A 24,773-nucleotide genomic window follows, 5' to 3' on the forward strand; every position below is an offset into this window, starting at 1 on the left:
GTCTGAGAGACAGTTTGTTATGATTTCTGTTCATTTACATTTGCTGAGGAGTGCTTTACTTGCAACTATGTGGTCAATTTTGGAATAAGTGTGATGTGGTGCTGAGAAGAATGTATATTCTGTTGATTTGGGGTGGAGATTTCTGTAGGTGTCTATTAGGTCTGCTTGGTGCAGAGCTGAGTTCAATTCCTGTATATCCTTGTTAACTTTCTGTCTCATTGATCTGTCTAATATTGACAGTGGGGTGTTAAAGATGCCTATTATTATTGTGTGGGAGTCTACGTGTCTTTGTAGGTCTCTCAGGACTTGCTTTATGAATCTGGGTGCTCCTGTGTTGGGTGCATATATATTTAGGATTGTTAGCTCTTCTTGTTGAATTGATCCCTTTACCATTATGTAATGGCCTTCTTTGTCTCTTTTGATCTTTGTTGGTTTAACGTCTGTTTTATCAGAGACTAGGATTGCAACCCCTGCTTTTTTTTGCTTTCCATTTTCTTGGTAGATCTTCCTTCATCCCTCTGTTTTGAGCCTATGTGTTTCTCTGCACATGAGATGGGTCTCCTGAGTACAGCACACTGATGGGTCTTGACTCTTTATCCAATTTGCCAGTCTGTGTCTTTTAATTGGGGGCATTTAGCCCATTTACATTTAAGGTTAATATTGTTATGTGTGAATTTGATCCTGTCATTATGATGTTAGCTGGTTATTTTGTCCATTATTTGATGCAGTTTCTTCCTAGCACTGACGGTCTTTACAATTTGGTATGTTTTTGCAGTGTCTGTTACCAGTTGTTCCTTTCCCTGTTTACTGCTTCCTTCAGGAGCTCTTTTAGGGCAGGCCTGGTGGTGACAAAATCTCTCAGCATTTGCTTGTCTGTAAAGGATTTTTTTCTCCTTCACTTATGAAGCTTATTTTGGCTGGATATGAAATTCTGGGTTGAAAATTCTTTTCTTTAAGAATGTTGAATATTGGCCCCACTCTCTTCTGGCTTGTAGAGTTTCTGCCGAGAGATCCACTGTTAGTCTTACGGGCTTCCCTTTGTCGGTAACCTGACCTTTCTCTCTGGCTGCTCTTAACATTTTTTCCTTCATTTCAACATTGGTGAATCTGACAATTGTGTGTCTTGGAGTTGCTCTTCTCGAGGAGTATCTTTGTGGTGTTCTCTGTATTTCCTGAATTTGAATGTTGGCCTGCCTTGCTAGGTTGGAGAAGCTTTCCTGGATAATATCCTGCAGAGTGTTTTCCAACTTTGTTCCATTCTCCTTTTCACCCTCAGGCACACCAATCAGACATAGATTTGGTCTTTTCACATAGTCCCATGTTTCTTGGAGGATTTGTTCGCTTCTTTTTAGCCTTTTTCCTCTAAACTTCTCTTCTCACTTCATTTCATTAATTTGATCTTCAATCACTGATATCCTTTCTTCCACTTGATCGAATCAGGTACTGAAACTTGTGCATGCATCACGTAGTTCTCGTGCCATGATTTGCAGCTGCATCAGGTCATTTAAGGACTTCTCTACACTGTTTATTCTAGTTAGCCATTCGTCTAGTCTTTTTTCAAAGTTTTTAGCTTCCTTGCAAAGGGTTCAAACATCCTCCTTTAGCTCGGAGAAGTTTGTTATTACCGACTTTCTGAAGCCTACTTCTGTCAACTTGTCAAAGTCATTCTCCATCATGTTTTGTTCCATTGCTGGTGAGGAGCTGTGATCCTTTGGAGAAGAAGGGGTGCTCTGGTTTTTAGAATTATCAGCTTTGGTTTCTCCCCATCTTTGTGGTTTTATCTACCTTTGGTCTTTGATGATGGTGACCTACAGATAGGGTTTTGGTGTGGATGTCCTTTTTATTGATGTTGATGCTATTCCTTTCTGTTTGTTAGTTTTCCTTCTAACAGTCAGGTCCCTTAGCTGCGGGTCTATTGGAGTTTGCTGGAGGTGCACTCCAGAACCTGTTTGTCTGGGTATCACCAGTGGAGGCTGCTAGAATAGCAAATATTGCAGAATAGCAAATATTGCTGCCTGATCCTTCCTCTGGAAGCTTCGTGTCAGAGGGGCATCCAGCTGCATGAGGCATCAGTTGGCCCCTACTGGGAGGTATCTCCAAGTTAGGCTACACGGGGGTCAGGGACCCACTTGAGGAGGCAGTCTGTCCATTTTCAGAACTTAAACACCATGCTGGGAGAACCACTGCTCTCTTCAGAGCTGTCAGACAGGGACATTTAAGCCTGCAGAAGTTTCTGCTGCCTTTTGTTCTGCAATGCCCTGCCCCCAGAGGTGGTGTCTACAGAGACAGGTGGGCCTTGTTGAGCTGTGGTGGGCTACACCCAGTTCCAGCTTCCTAGCCGCTTTACCTATTCGAGCCTCAGCAATGGCAGACGCCCCTCCCCCAGCCAGGCTTGCGGCCTCATGGTTCGATCTCAGACTAGCAGTGAGCAAGGCTCCATGGGCGTGCAACCCACTGAGCCAGGCACGGGATACTATTTCCTGGTGTGCTGTTTGCTAAGACTGTTGGAAAAGTGCAGTGTTTAGGTGGCAGTGTCCCAATTTTCCCGGTACAGTCTGTCACGACTTCCCTTGGCTAGGAAAGGGAAATCCCCCAACCCCTTGCACTTCCCAGGTGAGGCGATGCCCCGCCCTGCTTCAGCTCATCCTCTGTGGGCTGCACCCACTTTCTGATCAGTCCCAATGAGATAAACCAGGCACCTCAGTTGGAAATGCAGAAATCACCCGTCTTCTGCGTTGATCATGCTGGGAGCTGCAGACTGGAGCTGTTCGTAGTCGGCCATCTTGGAACGGACTCCACAATGTTGTTTCTTTTACACTTTCTTCCTAATCTTGCCTCTTGATACCCAGTTGTGTTTCTGCTTTTAGGTCTGTGGATTTTTCTACAGGTGAAATGGGAAAATTTCCCTTGTCCCCCTTGCAGTGTGTGATGGGGGTGTGGCTTGCTTCTTCAGTGCCCCACTGCTTAAGCCTCTAGGGAGAGCATGGGAATGGGCAGGTTGTGGGGCTGCAACCCCATGGTAGCATCTAGGGGTGAATGTTTACAGCTCCCGAGGCCCCAGTGGGTGTTTGTTGCTATGTGATCTTTCAGTGTAGCTGTCCATAGGTGGCTCGTGTTATTCAGCTCAAGTAGATCCCCTACCTTATCACAAAGACAGAGGGCTTTCTGTATCCTGGGGCTTCTTGCCTTGGTGTACTTGAAGAATTGGATCACATGGGGCCTGGAGAATGAGTGCAAGGTTTTATTGAGTGGAAGTAGCTCTCAGCAGATGGGGAAGCCAGAAGGGAGATGGAGTGGGAAGGTAGTTTTCTCCCAGAGTCGGGCTGCTCAGCAGCCAGGCTCCCCTCCCACCGCCCGGGGCCAAACTCCCCATTGTTCTGCTGGTCGATGGCCTACTGGCCTGTCGGTGTCTGCTGGGGCCTGTCAGTGTGCTCTTCCACCAGTGTGTTCCTCTCAATGTCCAGCTGCTTGTGTCCCTGCCTGCTAGGGTCTTGGGTTTTGATACGCACAGGATGGGGGTTTGGCAGGCCAGGTTGGTCCTGGGAAATTCAACATTTGGGCATGAAAGCAGAAATGCCTGTCCTCACCTAGGTCCATGGGCACAGACCGGGGGGTGGAGCCCTCGCCAGGAACCCACCCATCTCTACTCAGCACTTCCTTGCCCCCATCCTGTATCACAGGAAGGTATATATTCTTTAAATATGACCCTACTCTCCTCTTCGACGGTATCTGTGGTATAGATCTGTTGCTTTTTTGGGCGTGTGTTCCATCTCCCACTAGTTGTCCCTGATATCTGCAACATCAACTTACTTCTTTAGGTGGCATTTTAAATTTTGTTTTGTAAAGCACCCATATTCTTAACTATTCTAGATACAGACCATAACCAAACACATAAGGCCTTGGTTTTATTACCAAACTTGTCTCCTGTGAATCAATAAACATCACTTTCATCATTACCCTTTTTAGGTTGAATTTATTTTTGTATTGTTTAATCTTTTAAACTGGTCACTATCTTTCCTTCCTCATGTCTTACAAATCTTCATCATAGCAAAATATATTCTTCACAGGCTTTTAACAATTTATCTCTTTTCCAAATAGCCCATGATTTAGGAGTCAATAAACCTCCATCTGGAAAACCAAATCATAGTAATCATCTTTTAGGTAGTTAGTTGTTCACTTTCTGTATTTTTAAGATTTTACTTCTATAGTCATACTCTTCAACTTGAGAAAATATGAAATCTCTGTATATGTCTCCAGGCCTATACTAGTTATCTATTCTGTGCAACAAATTACCTCCAAACATAGCAGTCTAAAACAAGTATTTATTATCTCACACAGTTTCTGAGGGTCAGGAACTTGGCAGCCTAGCTGAGTGATTCTGGATGAGGGTCTCTCAAGTTGCAGCCAATGTGTAGGCTTGGCTGAAGTCATCTCAAGGCTCTATTAGGGCTACAGAATCACTTTGAAGCTAACTCACTTGAGAAACTTTGGTTCCTTACTAGCTTTTAGTTGGAGACTTTAAGGAGAGAGAGAGAGAGAAAAAAAAAAGGAAAGAAAGAGAGATTGAGAGAGGAAGAGAGAGCGCACGAAGGAGTGAGTACTGAGGATGGAAGCAGCAGTTATCAATAACCTAATCTCAGAAGTGACACCATTATTTCTGCCACATGGTATTGATCACTTTGTACCAGATCATCCCTGGTACAAAGTGGGAGGAGACTATACAAGAAAGCGAAACACAAGAGGTGCAGATCATTGAGGCCATCTTGAAGACTAGTTACCATTGTCCAATGCTTTCCGTTTCCCATCCTAGTCTTCAAATGGAAGCATTTTAGGATTCTTCCCAGGGAATTAGTAATTTCCACATAAATTAATTAAGTAGTGGTAGTGGACTGGGAATATGAGCCTTTATAAGTCCTCTGGCTAATTTCAGATAAATTATCATTAATTTAGCATACTCTAATTAGCCTTATAATAACTTTCAGATGGTGATCTAAATTGTACCTTAGTTTCCAAATTATTTCATCTCATACTTTTCAAAGATTAAGGAGAATTATTTCTCATGTTAAATATAGAGAATTGCCACCTGGAAGATAAACTGATGTATATGATCTTCACCACATTTCATTCTATTTCAGAAATTTACCTGTAAGCAAATATGTGAAAATGGGTTGTATTATAGTGGAATTAGGTGATGCTGTACAAAGAAAAAGGGGTTATGGTAGCACAAAGGGCACAAATTCATTTTAGTTTTTAAAACTTGTACAAAGCAATGTCCTCAGTCGGGGAAATGAGACCATCAGATATTATGCTCACCCTCAAGGAGCTTATAGTAATTATTCGTCTTAGAACAGACCTGACCTCCAGCCATCATTCCATTTTCCCTTACCTCTTACCTACTAGCTTCTGATGGAGATCCTATCTGCCAAATGGATGAAGTGAAAATTAGGGAGATGATTTTTGTAGCCCTGTGATCTATTCAAAAGTAATGTGATATATAAATATCTTATTACAATATGAAAAGCCTGTCATAGGCATGGTAATTATCCGATGTTATCACACAAACTGTGTATATTTTCCCCTTGTAACATAAGTATAAAAGTTTCTAATGCAATCACAATGATTATGAGGCTTTTCTTACAAATATGAACCTAAGTGGAAAAATGGAAATAATTTGCTAATTAATGCAAAAAGGGGTCAAATCCTTTTCTCCCTTTATGGCTGTATTTCAAGCAAAAATGGTTTTTGGCTTGCAAAGTCTTACATATAATATTTTTAAATATTTAAAATAATTTTGGGTAAAACAGCATTACCCTCTTAAGAAATAGAATAGAGAAGTTTTTGGCCCTTCTTAAGTTCACACAGTAGTATTGAAGGAATAAACAATCCAGGTTAGCTTTATTTTTTATTTTTTATTTTTTTGAATCTTGCTCTGTCACCCAGGCTGGGGTGCAGTGGCACCCTCTTGGCTCACTGCAGCCTCCACCTCCTGGGTTCAAGTGATTCTCCTGCCTCAGCCTCCTAAGTAGCTGGGATTACAGGCACCTGCCACCATGCCCGGCTAATTTTTTGGGAGTGTATACACACACACACACACACACACACACAGTATGTATACACACAAATTTTATATATATATATAGTATATATGTATACACACATACACTATATATATATAGTAGAGATGGAGTTTCATCATGTTAGCCAGGCTGTTCTTGTACTCCTGACCTCAAGTGATCTACCCTCCTTGGCCTCCCAAAATTTGTTCAAAAACAAATTTTGAAAATGTATACAGAAACATCTTTATCCCAAAATGAACTCTCAATCTGCAGTTTTTAAAATGAGGTCTTTGTTTCTTTTGAAAGATTTTCAGACGGTCTATGGTTAACTGCAAAAAGCGTCACACAAAAATATATATACCAATCCAAATGATACATCACATTGCAGGTTTGAATTAGTATTAAAGAGAAAACTAAATTAATTTAGCTATCATGAAGTTTATTAACTAAGAAAAACATTGATATATTATTTTCTCTCTTTTGGGGCAACCGAGTTAAACTCAACCTGAGACCCTGAATTGCAGGAAACTTGTTTGACAATAGTCTTGATTAATTCACAAATGCTTACTACCTGTAGTACATGAAAATAAATGATAATCATCTTTCAAAACTTCTTCTGGTAATGCTGTGCCTTTGAATTCTGAACTCTCCAGGAGTAATTTCTGTATCTCCTGGCATTTTGTTATTTGCAAATTATGACTGTATTACTTTAAGAAAATTCAATATCTGAGGATTGTTATTTACGAAATACATGGAGGAGAGAAAATTGTTACTATTTGTACTATAAAAGGATTCTATTTTACAAAATGATGCAACATATGATTCCTTCAATCAGGGAGCTTCTTCAGTTCATTTAAGAGACTGAATTGAATAACAGAAACATGACATGTGCAGAACTTTTCAGTTACACATCTATCATAGAACAAAAAGAGAGATTTTTTTCAATATAAGGCTGTTTCTGATTCATTTGTGTGCAGGAGGAATTTAAATCATTTAGCAAATATCTGAATCCATCTTGGGAATCTGTTGATTACTTTCACCGGTAATCTTATTGTAGCTTTCACCAATCAGCATAGTCAAATTTATCTTTCAGTTCATCTAGGGCCTACTGAATTTCTCTGAATTTTATCAGTCAAGATGCTAAATGAGGATATAGAACATCCATGATCTTCTAATGCATTGGTTGCCATGGAAGCTGCTCTTCTGGCCTGGTTTGATCAATTTTTTTCAAGCAAGTAATTTGATAATTCTTTTCAGACAGAAAATGTCATAATGTTCTTGTTACGAAATTGAAAGAACCAAATTGTTTCTTTTAATTCATAATGGTCTCTTTCTAATAACCATGATATTTTGGTCCTTTTATTTACATTCACTGGACACTAATACTTGAATTTATTTATTCCTGTCATGACATTATTCATGTCACTAAATTTCATTTTACTTTTAATTTCAATTGTTTTATGCTTCTCAGAAAGGTTATTTTAAAAAATCCAAATCATTTTAAAATATAAATTTTGGAAGTGTATTCTTTGAGAAAGAGTGGCTAGTTGTATCACAGTTAATGAAACATGTAGCCAACCACAACTGCCACCAAAAGCATTCGTTAAACACTGCATATGAACATTACATTTATCTCCATTAGCAGAACTGGGATCCTTATTTAGAATCTTTTGACCACCTATCCTGATAATCTGCTTCCTTTCTGAAATGAAATGGAACAGGAATGAAAATGTGCCTTGCTATTAAATGTCATGGGCAGGGAGGGACTTTTTCAGCTTCCCTAAACTAATCTCGAACTCCAGGCAGCATTTTTATTTTATGATTATAGACATAAGATCCAATGTGCACTTGCGTACTTAACTTTAATACTGCATGAAAAATAGGGGCATCATGAAATTAATTAGGACATTTATTTTCAGCCATGAGAAAGAAAACACATTATTATGTAGCAATTGCCTGCTATCCTTTAGGTGGCAGTATGAAGTAAGGAGAGGCTGGCTGTGCTAGTTACTGCATAGGAGGACCTCTGAACAACAACAAAAAGTAAAAAGGAAAAAAAAAAATCAGTTTCCTGTCAGAAATGTCTTCTTGCATCTTCTGCATTTGGTTTCTTTCTCTAATGCCAGTTTCTAGTTTGAATCCCAGAACATACATGCCCTGTATCATTGAAATCATTATTGTACATTTTCTTTGGTTCAAAAACGTTATCTAACTTCTTTAATGTGTACCTCCATGTACTCACTGTAATGTTAAAAGCCTTGTGAGTATTAAGGAGTATTTTTGACTGTCAATACTGAGTTGGAAGTAAACATCCCACCCGCTTTATCGTTTTATGTTTTTCAAAATTGGAGCACAGAAGTTACCTGGAGAGTGTTGGCCAAGATATGAAGAACAAATATGTAGACATACTGTCTAAAACATATTCAGGAATAGGTATTTGTTTTTGAATTCTGAGTTTCTCTCTGTGATATGTTGATCCATCTGGTTTTGTTGGGGATTAGACTTTGCCAGCTCTGCCCAAGTGCTCCGTTATAATTTCAGATATGAAGCCGTGTTTATCCCTCTTCGTTATAACCATATATCCATGCTCTACCCACTTTTTACTAATGTGCATATAATTTTCATATCAAAAACATTAATAGTCTCTAAGATTTTTTTGTGATCTTTTCTCCCATACCAAACAGGAGTTATTGGATTTTTAGAAATAATGCATATCTCTAATTACCAATGTCTCTTAAAAAGAGTTAGTAAGGGTATTTGAGCAGTCCAAACATTGCAACTTCAAACCTTGATCAGAGACTTTATTACTTTTTATGTAATTATATTCTGTTTATGTTTGATTAAATTAGAAGTCTTTCCAACAAAGCAGGTTACAACATCTGGAGCTTTTGATCTCTTTTAAGCCTCTGATGTAATCAGGCAAAATCATCACTTCGAAAAGAGAACAACAAACCTCAAAACCTATCACCCCAATTTCAAGTGATACTTTTAATCCTCAGTGTTTTCTGCAGCTGTCACCCTTAGTCAACAGCTGGGTTTAGCTGCAGGCTGCAAGCATAACTATTGCAGAATATTTTAGCCATCTTTTAATGCTGTTTGTCAACACTGGCTTATTTCCTTTGCCTTCTTTTTAAAAGGGCAGTGAAATCCAGCTCATTAATTCAGTTCATTAAAAAGCAAAACAAAACAAAACTCTGGCAGTGGAACTACTTAAGATGACCTTTCCTGGCTATTTGACATCTATAGCCCTGCTAGGTTGTAAGGGATTTTCTCTGTCTCCTTAGTCTTTTCAGTGTTTTCAGATTCATAAAAACAAGCTTTTTCTTTGACCCTAATTTGCTGCTTTCTATCTTCAAGCTGTAATGCCGTTCCACTGAGTCTCTTGTGTTTTATCAGATGTCACTTGTCTTTATTCTTTGGATGTACTTTGTGCTTTTGTCCTTTTCAAACTACCACGGGTGATTGTGGGCTTCAGTTCCCTGACACAACTGTCCAACTCTTTTGTAAACTTCCTCTTGTGGGCAGAAAACAGATCAGCTGCTGTTTAATAAAGCAGGCATCTCATTTCATTCCTTTCACATCCATCAAAATGACTTTTCCTGAAACTGGCATTCTTCCACTATTATTTGGTTAACTTGCCACATACAAGTGATTTTTCATATCTTGATTGGGGAAAGCAACTCTCAAGGGTGATATTTTTCTTGTCGATTCGGAGAATACCAGCTTTCCTCCTACAGACAAAGCTTGTTCCTCTGCCGTTTTGATACCTTCCCAGCCTCTAGCACCTTGAAGTGATGGACTTTTGTGATAATAGTGGTATCGGGAGAAAAAATGTCACATACTTAAATGCATCTTGAGTTAAGGAACAAAAGAAAAATTACATAGCCTCATCATTGATGGACTGCTAAAGTTAATTATGGTAATAGCAATTACTGTAATAAAGTTAATTAAAGAATGTATATATGTATATAGCTTTCTTTGTAAGAATATAGAGTTATAGCATTCATGAAGATATGTCCATTTATTTTCTTAACTAGCACTATTAAGAAAAAAGCAAAAGTTGTTTTTCTTATTTTGTGCATGGGCAAAATGAAGCGAGGCTAAGTGAGCAGAAATATAGTGACAGAGGAGGGAATAAATGTCTCCTAATTACAAGCCTGCTGCCTCCAGCACTTTGAAACTGCTGGCTTCTATGAAAGTTAGTGATATTTGGAGGAAAATGTCACCATAAAAGCATACTATAGCTTCTACTGGACGAAAGGGATTCTGTGTCTACCATGGGCGTGTAATGCAGTGATATGTTTTTGAAAAGCCATGTGGATCTGTAACGGCTAAAAGGAGGTAATTTTCTTTGATTGCTCCAAGGGTCTGTTAACTGATTAGAAAGAGTTCTTAATAATATAGGAGGCTCAAGACTTCCTGCAAGCTTATCCCAACTGTGCAATCCATTTGGGGGCTTATCATTAAAATACTGTTAAATACTTATGATATGAATATTGAGCATTTTAAGACAACACCTATTGTGAGGACTACACATAACCAATATTCTTTTTTTTCTGAGAAATTAGCATTCTATTTAAAAACATATATATGCCTGTTTGTATGAATATATGTATATATATATAATGTATATTTAACCATTTTCCTAGCTATGGTATATCTTCATAAAGTAAAAATGTAGAATATGCAAAGATAAAAAAATTGTCTTCCATTGTATCACTTTGGTTTAATTATTTTTCAGATTTTTAAGTAAGCATACATGCAGAATTTTACAAAATTGGGTTTATGAGTTTTTCAAGGAAATACCAATAAACAGCACCCTCTTTCTACATCTGAAAAATTAGAAAACAACAAGAGCCAAAAAATGTAGGGGCCAAAATACCACCTTTATCACTAACAGAGGTTAGGTAGAGAGTAGCTTTTTATCTGTTTGCCTTATAGGATTGCAAATAAAAAACTCCAGAATCACAGAAACTGCCCCATCTACTTCTAGGTGGCTCTAAACCAGGGCTTGCCTATGCCAGAAGCCTGCCTGGGTAAGATGTACAGCATGAAAGAGAAGAAAATTTGTGTTCTCTGCAGGAAAGCTCCCTCTCTAGAGGAAGTGAGTGGGGTTAAGCAGAGCATGTCCTGTCATTCTTTCCACATTTACCAACTAGTTAACTCATAGAGCAGCCCTTCTAATTAAAACTAAGCTTTGCCTTTTAGCAATTGGAGATTTAGAGCATTCATAAAAATAAGTGGAAATCTTGCTATCATACCTTTATTTCATTCTTGCTGATAAATGCATTGTTTTCTTTTTCTGCCATGAACTATACATTTGTTTAGTGAACTCACTGCCATGTGACTGAGCTACATGTTTACACTGTGTTAATAAATGACTGAATGGAGTTCCCTAGTTGAGCAAAGAAGTCATAGTGTATCCAAATGTTCAATTATGATTTTTGGCATATAGTAGGTAATCAAAACAGGAAGCTATTATTATTATTATTATTATTATTGTGTACAAAGGAGGTAATTTTTTCTTTTTTTTTTTTTGAGATGGAGTTTTGCTCTTGTTGCCTAGGCTGGAGTGTAATGGCGCAATCTCCACTCACTGCAACCTCCGCCTCTAGGGTTCAAGTGATTCTCCTGCCTCAGCCTCCCAAGTAGCTGGAATTACAGGCATGCACCACCATGCCCGGCTAATTTTTGTATTTTAGTAGAAATGGGATTTCACCATGTTGGCCAGGCTGGTCTCGAACTCCTGACCTCAGGTGATCCACCCTCCTCAGCCTCCCAAAGTGCTGGGATTACAGGTGTGAGCCACTGTGCCCGGCCCAAAGGAGATAATTTAAAAAAAAAAATAAGTGGAATATACATAATTCTGCACTAAATTGGGTTATCTAAGCTCTAAATATTCAAAATAAGGATATATTAATTGGCTTAAGTAATAAAAACGGACTTAATGAGGAAATCCATATATTCTTTGACCAATGAAAAATGGATACAATTTGACAGGCTGTGGATCAAAAGGGAAATAGCATAACAAAGATGCAGCAGTATCTGAGGCTCAGAGAACTTAATTATGTGCATTCTCAGAGATAGTGGCACATCTCAGATTAGAACACTAGTCTGATTCTTGGGTTTTCTTCTTAGGATAAGTTTGGGCTGCATATTGTGCACCTCCAGAGCTGGAGTGAGGAAATTCAGTTCAGCACCTTCATCATTCTAATAATTCTGATTTTCTCCTTCTGTTCTTTAGCTCTTGTATGCTTTCCTGTCTATAGTGAAAATGGTAAGAATTGGAAAATCGAATCTGAGTAGTTGTAGCAATTGGAATAGTTACCTCTGTGGGAACTTCAATTCTCATAAAGCAGTTATAGATAATCCTTATTACCGTTAACTTGAACATATTTGTAGTAACTGCTAAGTGGTAACTGTAACCTAATCTTTAGGGTTATATTACACAGTAAACAGTAGCTACAGTTACCATACTTTGTACACATTAAAAGTATATAGAATATGCAGTGAAAATAGCTGAAGCCAAGAATATTAGCATTTAAAAAATTAAATGTTGTTCACCAGGGACTAGTATAAATTCTGCTGTGGTAAACAAGGGGATTGTTAGCACTTTCACATTTATAATAATTGGTCTGATAAAGTATTGACTCAGCCACAAACATTAATATTTATGAACTGTGATTTCTTGGTACATTTGATAATGACATATGCCACTGTGGAATTCTTTACCACTTGGTATTGGTTGGTGCTATGAATAATGAAAAACCACTGTATTAAATAGTCTTTGGAACTAGGCAGTATTTTTCTACTGGAATAAATTCTTCAAATATATTTCTGAGTTGTGAATAGATTAGGAAGTGAAAAAATTAATTAGGATTAGGATTTTGAATTTTGTTGGCCATGATTTTTCCTCCCTTTTGGAAATATCTATAATCCAAGAAAAGGCTAGAATTTAAGAACTTTTATCTATAATCAAGACATTCTTCTGTGCATAGTAGCTGATTCCAAACCATCAGGATGTAGAGTATGGTTTTAAAAATGGATTTTCACATTTAAAGTCACTATTATTTAACTTCAAAAATTCGATTATTGTAATCCCATGTTATTCCTACATAGCAAACAATTTATGAAAACTTTAAATCTGCTTCTTAATTTCTGCTTTGTTTCCCATTAAATAGTATGTATAACATACTCCATCTAATTGGTCTATTAAAAAGCATTTATCTTTTTTGTTATGATTTTAAAATTAAACAATAGTTTTACTTCAGTCTTTCCTACCCTACATGTCTTGGTTGCTGTTTGTTAATATCTTTTCCTCTCTCTACTATACCCATTGGATGGGCTCTTACGAAATTTTAAATTTTGTTGTTGGATTTTATTTTTAATCTCACACTGGGCATTCTGTAGACAAATTTTCCTTGGTTAATAAGCACATCTATTAAAGTTTTATATTATAATAGCATGCTACATTATATCATATTGATTTTTTAACAATCACTTTGACATTGCATAGTGTATTCCTTTAGGATGTATTTATTTATGGATATCATTGTAACTGCATATTTTTGTAAATATGTATAAAGGTTTTCACTTTCCCAAAAAACCTTACCTTTAGTTCTTTAAAGGCACTGTGCAATGAGTTAATGCTGTATGTTTTCCAAGAGACAGTAACTTCCTAGTAGAAAAAGTAAAGAATCAATCCCAGCAAAATTAAGGATTGGCCTACATAAGTTAGCCTTCACAAGGATATTGGAAGCGCTAATTTCCTGTGTAGTAGTAATGTCATAGAAAAATCAACATTTACATCTCTGGTTATGTAGGACATAGAAATCTCATAAAAGTTGTTTTTTGGTTTGCAGTTGCAGCATTATTTCTCTGCGTCTTTGATTCACTGTCTATATCATTGTTCAAAACAACAACAAAAACAGCCATATTCCCACTGAGCATAATTGTACTCTGATGGACAAGTGAGTTGGCCATTGTGGTTTGTTACCATGTCACAACAATGCCATTATCTTTTACTTTTGTGATTCATTAACTACCTGTTTATGGCACTGCCATTTCTTTCTTTGTATGTCAGCTTTTAAATAACTTTCTGTCGTTTGTTCTCCAGCCAAGACTAACACAGTGAGGTTGTTTGGAAGCAACGTTCTTTCAGAACTGATAGCTTAGCTTTGTTCTAGGATATTAGTTAGTGACTTTTTTTTTTTTTGTCAGTAGATGTTTTATTACTCTTGGATAATGCAAATGTAGCTTGATTAGAAATCCAGGGGCCTGTCAAATAAAGAAGGGTTTTTTTTATGGGGCTGAAATAGAGTGTGGAACTAAAGAATCCTCAAGATAGAGGATCAACTCTTCTGGGACAAATTATGTTGTACTAGTTAAAAATATGTGTTTCTTTTGTTGTTGTTGTTTGTTTTTCTTTGAGATGGTGTCTTACTCTGTCACCCAGGCTGGAGGCTGGAGTGCGGTGGCACAGTTTTGGCTCACTGCAAACTTTGCCTCTCAGGTTCAAGTGATTCTTCTACCTCAGCCTCCCGAATAGCCTGGATTACAGGCATGTGCCACCCTGCCAGGCTAATTTTTGTATTTTTCGTAGAGACAGGGTCTTGCTATGTTGGCCAGGCTGGTGTCCAACTCCTAACCTCCAGTGATCCACCCTCCTCGGCCTCCCAAAGTGCTATGATTAAAGGCATGAGCCACTGCTCCCAATGTTTTTTTTTTTTTTTTTTTTTTAACATGAGTTAAAATCATGTATCAAAGTTATAAGAAGGTGCATGGGGACAGTCAATCTAGTGTATATGTTACACAAATTTGTATTTATGTTGAACACAAGGCTTTAGAAAGTTTCAAACAATTCTCTACAGTATACGTGTCAACAATACTACTGACTATGGATAGAAGAGAGAATGATTTCAGTAGCTTTGCCTTAAGTCAGTCATCTAACACATAGGTTAGTGATTAAGAAAGCATTTTTAACATTTTACCTTTAGAAAGCATAAATGTGTGAATATCCTATTTTTTATAGCATCTTTATATGCTGCCCAAGATGACTAATTCAGAGCTAGAAACTTAACCACAAAAGTTAGTCATAAAGGCAACCACTAGAATAGCTTAAATTAATAATACAAGGTAGAGGAGAGAGAAGAGGAAGAGGGTAGAGCATGTTCATAAACTCCTAATCTCTCTAGGTGAGAAGGCAATGGGCACTGTCAGGTAAAGAGAGATATAAATATATTGTGGTAATGAAAGCCAGTAAAATAACTGAAAATAAAAGATGTTGAGATACTTGTTTTAGGAGACTAGAAGGGTCAGCTTGGGGAAAAGAGATTTTACCTTTTTAATCTAAACTTCCATATTGTTTAAATTTATATTTTTCATGTGTATCCTATATTGCTGGAAGGAAAATAATCTCTCCTTTGGCAATTCCATTCTCTGTTCTCATCATCTATACCTTTTATAATCATTTACAGCTTTACCAAAATCTCAAATCACTTAAATTCCCCCAGCCCTTTCTAAGAATGTCATGTCATATGAGCTCCAGTGCATTTTCACTGAATTTGTTCCCCCTGCCAATCTTTGGGTGGAACCATCTACCCGTGCCTACACTGTCGGTATGAGGGAGCAAAACAGCGGTTACAGAATATGGTTCCAAAGGTTAGAAAAAAAACTTGTATTCAAATATAAGAAGAGAAAAGTCAGAGTTGTTCAAAGATGGAATGATGTACTTGTGAAGATACGAGGACCTGTTGCCAGAGGTTCAGTTTGGAACAGCTGACTAATAAGTGGCAACAGCCTCATTCATACCATGGGCAATGAGACAGAAATGTGGTGATTTTCTGCCTCCTTAGGGTGCAGAGCATATGCAGGGAATCTTGTTTTCTTTGGGGATGTGGAAGGGATGTAGAACACAATGTGCAGGGCGATGTTTCTCCAGGTATGATCCGTAAACCTACTGCATGATAATCAACCTGGAGTGCTTGAAAATGCCCAGGCCCCAAACTATACTGGCTGCCTCAGAATCTTTATATATAGAGTCCTGGGAATCTCAACTTTTAACAAGCTCCCAAGTGGTTCTGGTGCCAACTAAGTGTGAAAGTCTCTGCCTGGAAAGCAGAAGAAACTACAAAATTTGTTTCAGGTAAGTTATGTGCTTCAAGAATGTGGCTGTTATGCAACCATCACGACATGTACAGTGAAATAACACTTATGGAGATATGATCAATGGCAAGATTAAAAAAAAATTGTCCTTTTTTGTCATAGTTTTATTTCCTCTCTTCATTTATTTTATTTTTTTATTCTCTTCATGCTATAGCAATAGTGATGAATGCTGATGAGGCAATAGTTAATGCAACTCCAGGCACTCATTTTCAGGTAATTATTTGAAACCAGAGGAGCACTTCACAGCACTGACTTACCTGTTTGGAGGATTAACTAATTAAAAGCTCAAGCAAGACAGATATATTTTGTTTTCTTTCCCTAAACTAGCTAAAATAAAAGAAAAGTATATTTTGTCTTCTGATATTTTCTACTATCATTTTATATTAAAATGTGGTATGTCATTTTAATGTCTTTGTTCTGATAAATAGGATGATATATTAATGTGTCATGGTGGAGGAGGCACAATTTTAAAATGAATCAACTTTATTCATTTGAATTTTTTAAAAAGACGTAGTAGATGGGGGCAATATTTTTGACAAATTATTCAGATGATTAAGGGAAAACAAATGAAAATTTTGGATTTCATTAACTAGGTGGATTTTTAATACTGTTTTAAATCACCATACCTTGTGGTCTGTAAATTTTAGTCCAAATTATAATTGGTCTAATAAAAGAGATTAATGACACTTTGGGTGTCTGAGTCTGGTGGATCACTTAAGGTCAGTAGTTTGAGACCAGCCTGGTCAAAATGGCAAAACCCCCTGTCTCTACTAAAAATACAAGAATTAGCCAGGCGTGTAGTGCTTGCCTGTAATCCTAGCTACTTGGGAGGCTGAGGCAGGAGAATTGCTTCAACTTCAGCGGTGGAATTGCTTCAACTTCAGCGGTGGAGGTTCCAGTGAGCTGAGATCATGCCACTGCACTCCAGCCTGGGCACAGAGTGAGATTCTGTCCAAAAAAAAAAAAAAAAATTAATGATATATATGCTACAATACAAGTAATTTCTTCCTTGGGTATGTGAAAACAAATGTCCCTATCTTGTTATTGATACAACGGGAGAGGATTTTGTTTTGTTTCTTTTTTCTTTTTTGAGACAACCATCAAATTGAGAGGTGACAGTCTGCTGGCGGTCCTCACGGCCCTCGCTTGCTCTCGGAGCCTCCTCTGCCTGGGCTCCCACTTTGGTGGCACTTGAGGAGCCCTTCAGCCCACCACTGCATTGTGGGAGCCCCTTTTTGGGCTGGCGAAGGCGGGAGTCGGCTCCCTCAGCTTGCAGGGAGGTGTGGAGGGAGAGGCGCGAGCCGGAACCGGGGCTGCGCGCGGCGCTTGCGGGCCAGCTGGAGTTCTGGGTGGGGGTGGGCTTGGCGGGTCCCCCCCACTCAGAGCAGTCGGCTGGCCCTGCCGCCCGGGCAATGAGGGGCTTAGTACCCAGGCCAGCAGCTGCAGAGGGTATAGTGGGTCCCCCAGCAGTGCCAACCCACCGGCACTGCGCTCGATTTCTCACTGGACCTTAGCTGCCTTCCCGCGGGGCAGGGCTCGGGACCTGCAGCCCGCCATGCCTGAGCCTCCCACCCTCCTCCATGGGCTCCTGTGCCGCCGGAGCCTCCCGGACGAGCGCCGCCCCCTGCTCCACGGCGCCCAGTCCCTTCAACCACCCAAGGGCTGAGGAGTGCGAGCGCACGGCGGGGGACTGGCAAGCAGCTCCACCTGCAGCCCCGGTGCGGGATCCACTGGGTGAAGCCAGCTGGGCTCCTGAGTCTGGTGGAGATGTGGAGAACCTTTATGTCTAGCTCAGGGATTGTAAACACACCAATCAGCACCCTGTGTCTAGCTCGAGGTTTGTGGATGCTCCAGCCGACACTCTGTCTGGCTGCTCTGGTGGGGCCTTGGAGAACCTTTGTGTGGATACTCTGTATCTAACTGATCTGATGGGGACGTGGAGAACTTTTATGTCTAGCTCAGGGATGGTAAACTCACCAGTCAGCGCCCTGTCAAAACAGACCACTGGGATCTACCAATCAGCAGGACGTGGGTGGGGCCAGATAAGAATAAAAGCAGGCTGCCCGAGCCAGCAGTGGCAACACCTCGGTCCCCTTCCACACTGTGGAAGCTTTGTTCTTTCGCTCTTTGCAATAAATCTTGCTACTGCTCACTCTTTGGGTTCACACTGTTTTTATGAGCTGTAACAGTCACCGCGAAGGTCTACAGCTTCACTCCTGAAGACAGCGAGCCCACGAGCCCACCGGGAGGAACGAACAACTCCAGACGTACCGCCTTAAGAACTGTAACACTCACTGCGAAGGTCGGCAGCTTCACTCCTGAGCCAGCGAGACCACGAACCCACCGGAAGGAAGAAACTCAGAACACATCCGAACATCAGAAGGAACAAACTGTGGACACGCCGCCTTTAGAACTGTAACACTCACCGCGGGGGTCCGCGGCTTCATTCTTGAAGTCAGTGAGACCAAGAACCCACCAATTCCGGACACAAAATCAAACCCCAATATATCTTCCACTGTCTTGCACTTGGCCAGGTGAGTACTGAAATGTGTCTTCCTGAGAGCCCTTGTTGCACTTCGGTGCCCATTTACTTCTGAAGCTGTGTAGTGATATATCAAAACTATCTCTTTAAAAGCAGAATCCATTTTAAATGACAGTATCCTGTCTATAAAAGTTTCCAGTTATCTTAACAGTCTAAGAAAAGCTGAAATACCTGCTATGGGCAGCAGGGTTTTGACTACATTTCACACATTATTAATCTGACGATGTTCCCTCATAGACTCTGGGTAGTTTGGTTGCACTTTTGCTTTTCATATGCACTTTTAAACTGTGAAATGTGGCTTCCCTTTCTCTTGAGAGGTGACTATGTTATCGTTGGTGTGAAATGATCCTGTTTATAGTTTGATGTCAGCTTGTTAAATCTGAGAAGTGATTATGGGGTTCTTTGGTTTGAGAAACATGTTAAGATATTGTGAGCATTGCCATTTGTGAATTCACATTACTCCATGTAGATTGCACCCTTTTTTCTTCCCCCCACCCTTTTTTTTTGAAATAGAGATGAGAGCTTTTAAAATTATTCTTTAAGATGCTACATACTCTATAAGAGAATGTGAAATGTAACTCTAATAAATATTCATCTAATCTGCAGGACTTGTACACAGAGTTTATCACCATTTCAATTTCAAGCTTTCATTATCTGCCTCCAGCACTGTCACTCTGGACTAGCTCATTTCCCCCCCTTTGATAGCGACAACAAAAGACCTAGGCCCTTTTTATATTTCATAGTTATGTTTAGGCTTAGTAAAAAATCTTATAACATTCATTCACACATGCTTGTCTCATGGGATAAGGTAACCGTATCATTTGCTTCAGTTCTTTTCCTTTTCTTGTTTAAATTCTGAGGCTCTTCTATTTTATTTCCAAATTCATTTTCTTTAGTACATCCAATTCTCTCCGGCACTCCCATGAACAGCTGTGGGTGGTGATGGGGCGATGTACTGAGATAGTGCTTCAGCACTCTGAGCATCCCTTCTGAGCAGCTTTATAGAACACGAGAAAGCATCGTATAGCTCTGTGGCAGATGGACTTTCAAATAGCATTCACCAAGATCTTTCCCTTTCATATCAGGAAACACAAGCTATATACCCTACTTAGTATGCTGACATTTCACAGTTGATATCCTCATATATTTTCCTTTTCACTTGATGGGCAGGGATGGGAATTGAGGTGCTCTTTTCAAACAAAACATGCCTTTCCTTTTAGTATTGCTGAATATTGACTACAACAAATCTATTTGGCTGAATTCTACTTGTTTTCTATATTCCTACATTGTACACTTAATGCAGTGACTACCAAGCATTGGGAAAAATGCTAAATAGTTCTCTAAGAGTTCATTACCTGTTTGGCTCAAGAGTTGCTATACTTGAATATACATTTAGTTTAGAAATTTAAAAAGTAACTTTTCTGCCATCTTTCATTTCTTTTTCCCTCCACTAGTGTGAATACTTGTGTTTTATTGATTTATAAATGTCACAGAAATGGGTGCTGAAAGAACTTCTGGACAGTTTGATGATGTCAAATATGGTGTTTACAAAATCTTGACAGTGAAGGGCATTATTACCTGGTTTAATTTATGTCCTGTGTTTTGAACTTGTTTTTACTTTGTACTATGGAACAATTAGACAGCCAAGCATTTTCCCAAATGAAAAAAAATAGGAGTTTTGCTGAAGAGAGGAATTGCACTTGCGTTTTAAGCTTCTTTTTAAAAGGCAGTTTGAAATATCAAAAACTTTCAGCAGAAATATCTCATGCTTGTTCTCAGCCCTGCAGTAAATTTGGTTATGGAAAATTTAATACAGTCTGTGTGGAGAGTCTGGAGATAAGTAAGTGTGTTGTTTCCTCTTGGGTAACTCCAAATTGTTTTCTTTAAACTTGTGATTTAGCAGGTAATCCTCCAGGTGTACCTTGACAATCTGGTTATACTGTGACGCCAGGACCTCTGAAAGTAGCAGGTGATTGGCTGGCTTCCTCACCACTTGCAGCCCTGGGCCTCAGAGAGAGAGACATGGGAGTGTTTATAATGAATTTCAGTGAGGGGTTTATTTAGATTGAAAAGTAACATGCATGGTCATAAGAGAAGTTTTGCAGGGATTTAGGGCCCATTATTGAGTGGCAGTTTTGAAAATTTCAAGTGTACAGGAATAACCCCTCGTGTCACCTCTCCAGCTTATTCGAAGGGGAGACAAATGCTTATGAAAGGTTTAAGAAAACATTGTCCTCCAAGAAATATAGAGAAGAATCTGGGATAGAGGATGGTTTGAAATCAATGACCCTGATGGTTTTGTGGTAGTAGGAAGTGGGTTTTGCTAGAAGCAAATGAGAAGAGCAAGAACAGGTTATTACTTATGACAATAGCCAACATTTTCAGGCCCATAATTATATGTTAGATACTAAGCTAACCATTTTGTGTGTATACTCACTTATCAACCTCAAAATTCTATAAAGTAGGAGCTATTTTTCCTGTTACACTGGTGGGAGAATTGAGACTCAGATAACTGTGATAGGCAAAATAATAACCTCTCCAAAGATATTCATATTCTAATCCCTGGAATCTGTGAACATGTTATCTTACCTAGCAATGGGGAATTGGCAGATGTGATTAAGTTTAAGGACTTTGTGGTGAGGGGATTATCTTGGCTTATGTGGGTGGGTTTCATTGAATCACATGGGTCATTAAAAGGAGGAGAATCATTCCTGTCTATGATCAGTGATACAGATGTGATGATGGAAAAAAGTGAGAAAGATGCAATGTTGCTGGTTATGAAGATGGAGAAATGGGGCCAGGGCCGAGGAATGCAGGAAGCCTCTAGAAGCTGAAAAAGGCAAGAAAATGAATTCTATTTTAGAGCCTTCAGAAAGGAATACAGCCCTGCAAACACCTTGATTTGTGTTCAGTGAGACCCATGTCTGACTTCTGACCTCCAGAACTGTAAGATAATAAATATGTGTTGTTTTCAACCACTACATTTATAATAATTTCTTATGACAACAATAAAAATAATGCAGCAATGGTCTTTATTTCAGAGTACAGATACCTGGTGGCAGAGCTATGAAAAAAGCTCAGATTTAACTGGCTCAGAAGATAGAGCCCTTTACCTCTGTGAAATTTTCTTCTTGTGAAACTACCCATGATTTCTCTCTTCTTCAAACACAGTGTAGAACCTAGAATTGCAACAAAAGTTCCAGGTCCCTTTAAACATAAGCAATGATGTTAAAGTTTGGCTCTGGAAAATCTGCAAGTATTCTGAAGTAGGTGGCACAGGCATGTCGGTTGAAACATGAAACAAAGTAAAACAAAACAGAAAATGAAACATTGCAAACCAAAGGAACAAGTAAAAAGCAAATGGTCTGAAGGGTCTTTCTGCCTGAATTGAAGATAACTCATTAGGCTTTGGAGACAGAGAAGTCTGTGTTCATCCAGGCTATGACCCTTATTAACTGTCTTGCTCATGGCAAATCATTTATCCTATCTGAGCTGTCTATTCTGTTCAAAATAAAGAAAATGATACAGATGTTACCATGTAGTTTTATGTAATGACTAAGATGACAAAAATGCTGCACATGCCTGGTTATATTTTTCTTTCTTTCGGCTTTCTCTCCTAAGGTAGGAGAATATTTATATGATTGTTCAAGCTTTAATGTTTAGTTCTGTGCTTCTTTCAGTCTCCTAGGTCTAATCCCAGCTCACCTTTCCATTTTGGAAAGCAATCTTCCTAGAGGCTGCAGGTGCTTGGATGCATCTCCAGATAGTTTCTATACACCCACCACCTGGAGGTATGAAAGCATAGGCTGGTGGTGCCATGAAACTTGTCTTTTTTCTTTCTTCTTCCTAAGTGAACTTTAAGTGAAGATAGTTGATGAGCAATATGCTCCCTAACACTTTCACCCCCAGTTGTTTATCTCAAGGGCTACAATATTGACTTGGTTCCTTCCTCTCCTCCAACTCTTTTTCCTTCTACATTTTTCTCTTGATATTATTATAAAATTCCTACTTTCTTCTACTTTGTTTCACATTTCATAATGTGAGTTGGTGGGAAATTAGCTTTGATAAGTGGAATACTACCATACTTTTAACTGTGGGACATATACTCTATGGAAATAAGTGACACTTCTTATACTTACACCTCAGAGTAAACCTATGGGCTGACCTTTTAAGTGGGAGGTGGGAGAAGGGGGAAAAAATACTGTATGATTAGGAAATAAACAAACAGCAAAAACAAACCCCCCCCCCTCAACCAAATCCCAAACCACACAGAAGGTACAAGAGCTCACTTCTTGTTTAGATTGAGATGGGTCTGGCTAGAGGGGTCACGAATACATTCTTGGCTGATCTTAATACAACTGAACGGTGTTTCTATTCCCTACTACCTTATTATAATAATTTTATAACACATGAGGTGCCTTTGGTACTAGCAACTTGAAAGGAATTCTTTAACACTTGCATTCATATATTCTTTATTTATTCATTTATTCATAAAAAATTTATTGATTGCCTACTGTCTGCCCAGTATGAAGCTAGGTGTTGGGTACATGGTGGAATATGTTGAAACAAACAGTCGTGGTTCTTGATTTTTTTTGGCTGAGGGATGTACTCTTGTTGAAGACATTCTAAAAAAAAGAAAACATATAAATGGTCACCTAAGTATTGTAATTATGATTGTGTTAAGGGTTATGGGGCATATACATTTATGAATTGTGGTAGACTTATGATGTTAACTGTGATGAACACACTTTAAGTGGTTAGGGAAGGCGTCTCTGAAGAGGTAATGTTTACATTGATACTATGTTTAAATTGAGAAGCATAGAAAAAGTGGGCCTCTGGGAAAGTAGGAAGAGTGTTAGACACAGAATAGGGCATTTGCAAATGCCCCAATGCAGGCAAGGGCATATTAATGTGTCCACAGATCCTAGTTGCTGGAGAGAGTGAGCTAGGGAGAGGACTCAAGATGAGGTTGGAGTCATGAGCTAGACCAGGCAGTGCTTTGATAGGCCATGCATAAGAGTTCAGGTTTTATTCTAGTCACAGTAAGAAGCCGTAATAGGGTTTGTAAAGCAAGGGAATGATGCGAATTGATTTATGCCTTATGAAAGCTTGTTATGCAGCGAATGAATTGTAGAGTCAGGAGTCAAGGCAAGGAGACTAAAAAGACTGTAATCCATGACATAAAAGGATTTCCAACCTGCCCCTGTCCCCCTAGTCTGCACTGTAGTGAGTGTCTCCTTTTGAAAGAGAAAATGCCAGATTATTGTCTTTAGAAAACGACAGAGGGGCTGCATATATTTGTATTATCTTTTATCAAGAATGCAAATTGCAAAATATGAACTCCTCACATGACTGGACATAAACAACAAAGATTTTTGCAGCCTGGTCCTACTGAAATTTATCATCTCTACATAGACCTCTGTGTTTTTACCCCAAATTTGGTAGTATGATTTGGGGGCAAATATCAATTAAGTATGTGAGATGGAAAGTGAAGATACAAACGAATAACTTCTTTAGCATCACAATTTACATGTGAGCCATTTTAAACATCTTCTGACTCTCAGTATAATAAATAAAATTCAAGATAAATAGCCAAGCTTATTGGGTATGAAATTATCTCCGGTATAGATCTAGTATCTCTACATATTCCTATTACCTTTGATGATGATCTCACCTTTATATAAGAAGCTCTATTTTGCTCTGAAGACATTACATGGAATTTAAATTTCTTCTAATTTCATTTTAAATTAAAAAACCATCAGTAGTTCTAGTGCAAAACTTGACAATGATGACAAGTTAAGGCTTTATACAGAAAAAAAATTCTTCAAGGAATTAAAAAGCCAATCATCTTACAACAATAAGCACTTACCCACATTTTTTATATGTAGTATTCTGCTTGTCAAAGAGGCTTTAAGAGTCTGCATTAGTGTGTAGAGTTAGTGCCGTGTTGGTGAATTAGAGTTGCTAACTGCTTGAATTGTCAACTGTGCATTTTGGTAGATTTTTGCCTT

The 24,773-nt window shown here is 38.8% G+C and overlaps 1 long non-coding RNA gene across 2 annotated transcripts in view; it reads left to right on the forward strand.

Moving 5' to 3' along the window:
* The window catches only part of LOC129486555 (uncharacterized), a 61,213-nt gene that overhangs the window by 29,145 nt on the left and 7,295 nt on the right, over positions 1 to 24,773 (forward strand). Inside the window, exon 3 of one of the 2 annotated variants that reach the window (XR_008659018.2) lies at positions 13,919 to 14,026. The exons of the other annotated variant lie outside the window; for it this stretch is intronic. This is a non-coding gene — a long non-coding RNA (uncharacterized lncRNA). The remainder of the gene's footprint in view (positions 1 to 13,918; positions 14,027 to 24,773) is intronic. 2 annotated transcript variants of the gene reach the window in all.

This window comes from Symphalangus syndactylus, chromosome 7, assembly GCF_028878055.3.
Source record: "Symphalangus syndactylus isolate Jambi chromosome 7, NHGRI_mSymSyn1-v2.1_pri, whole genome shotgun sequence".
Taxonomy (NCBI): domain Eukaryota; kingdom Metazoa; phylum Chordata; class Mammalia; order Primates; family Hylobatidae; genus Symphalangus; species Symphalangus syndactylus.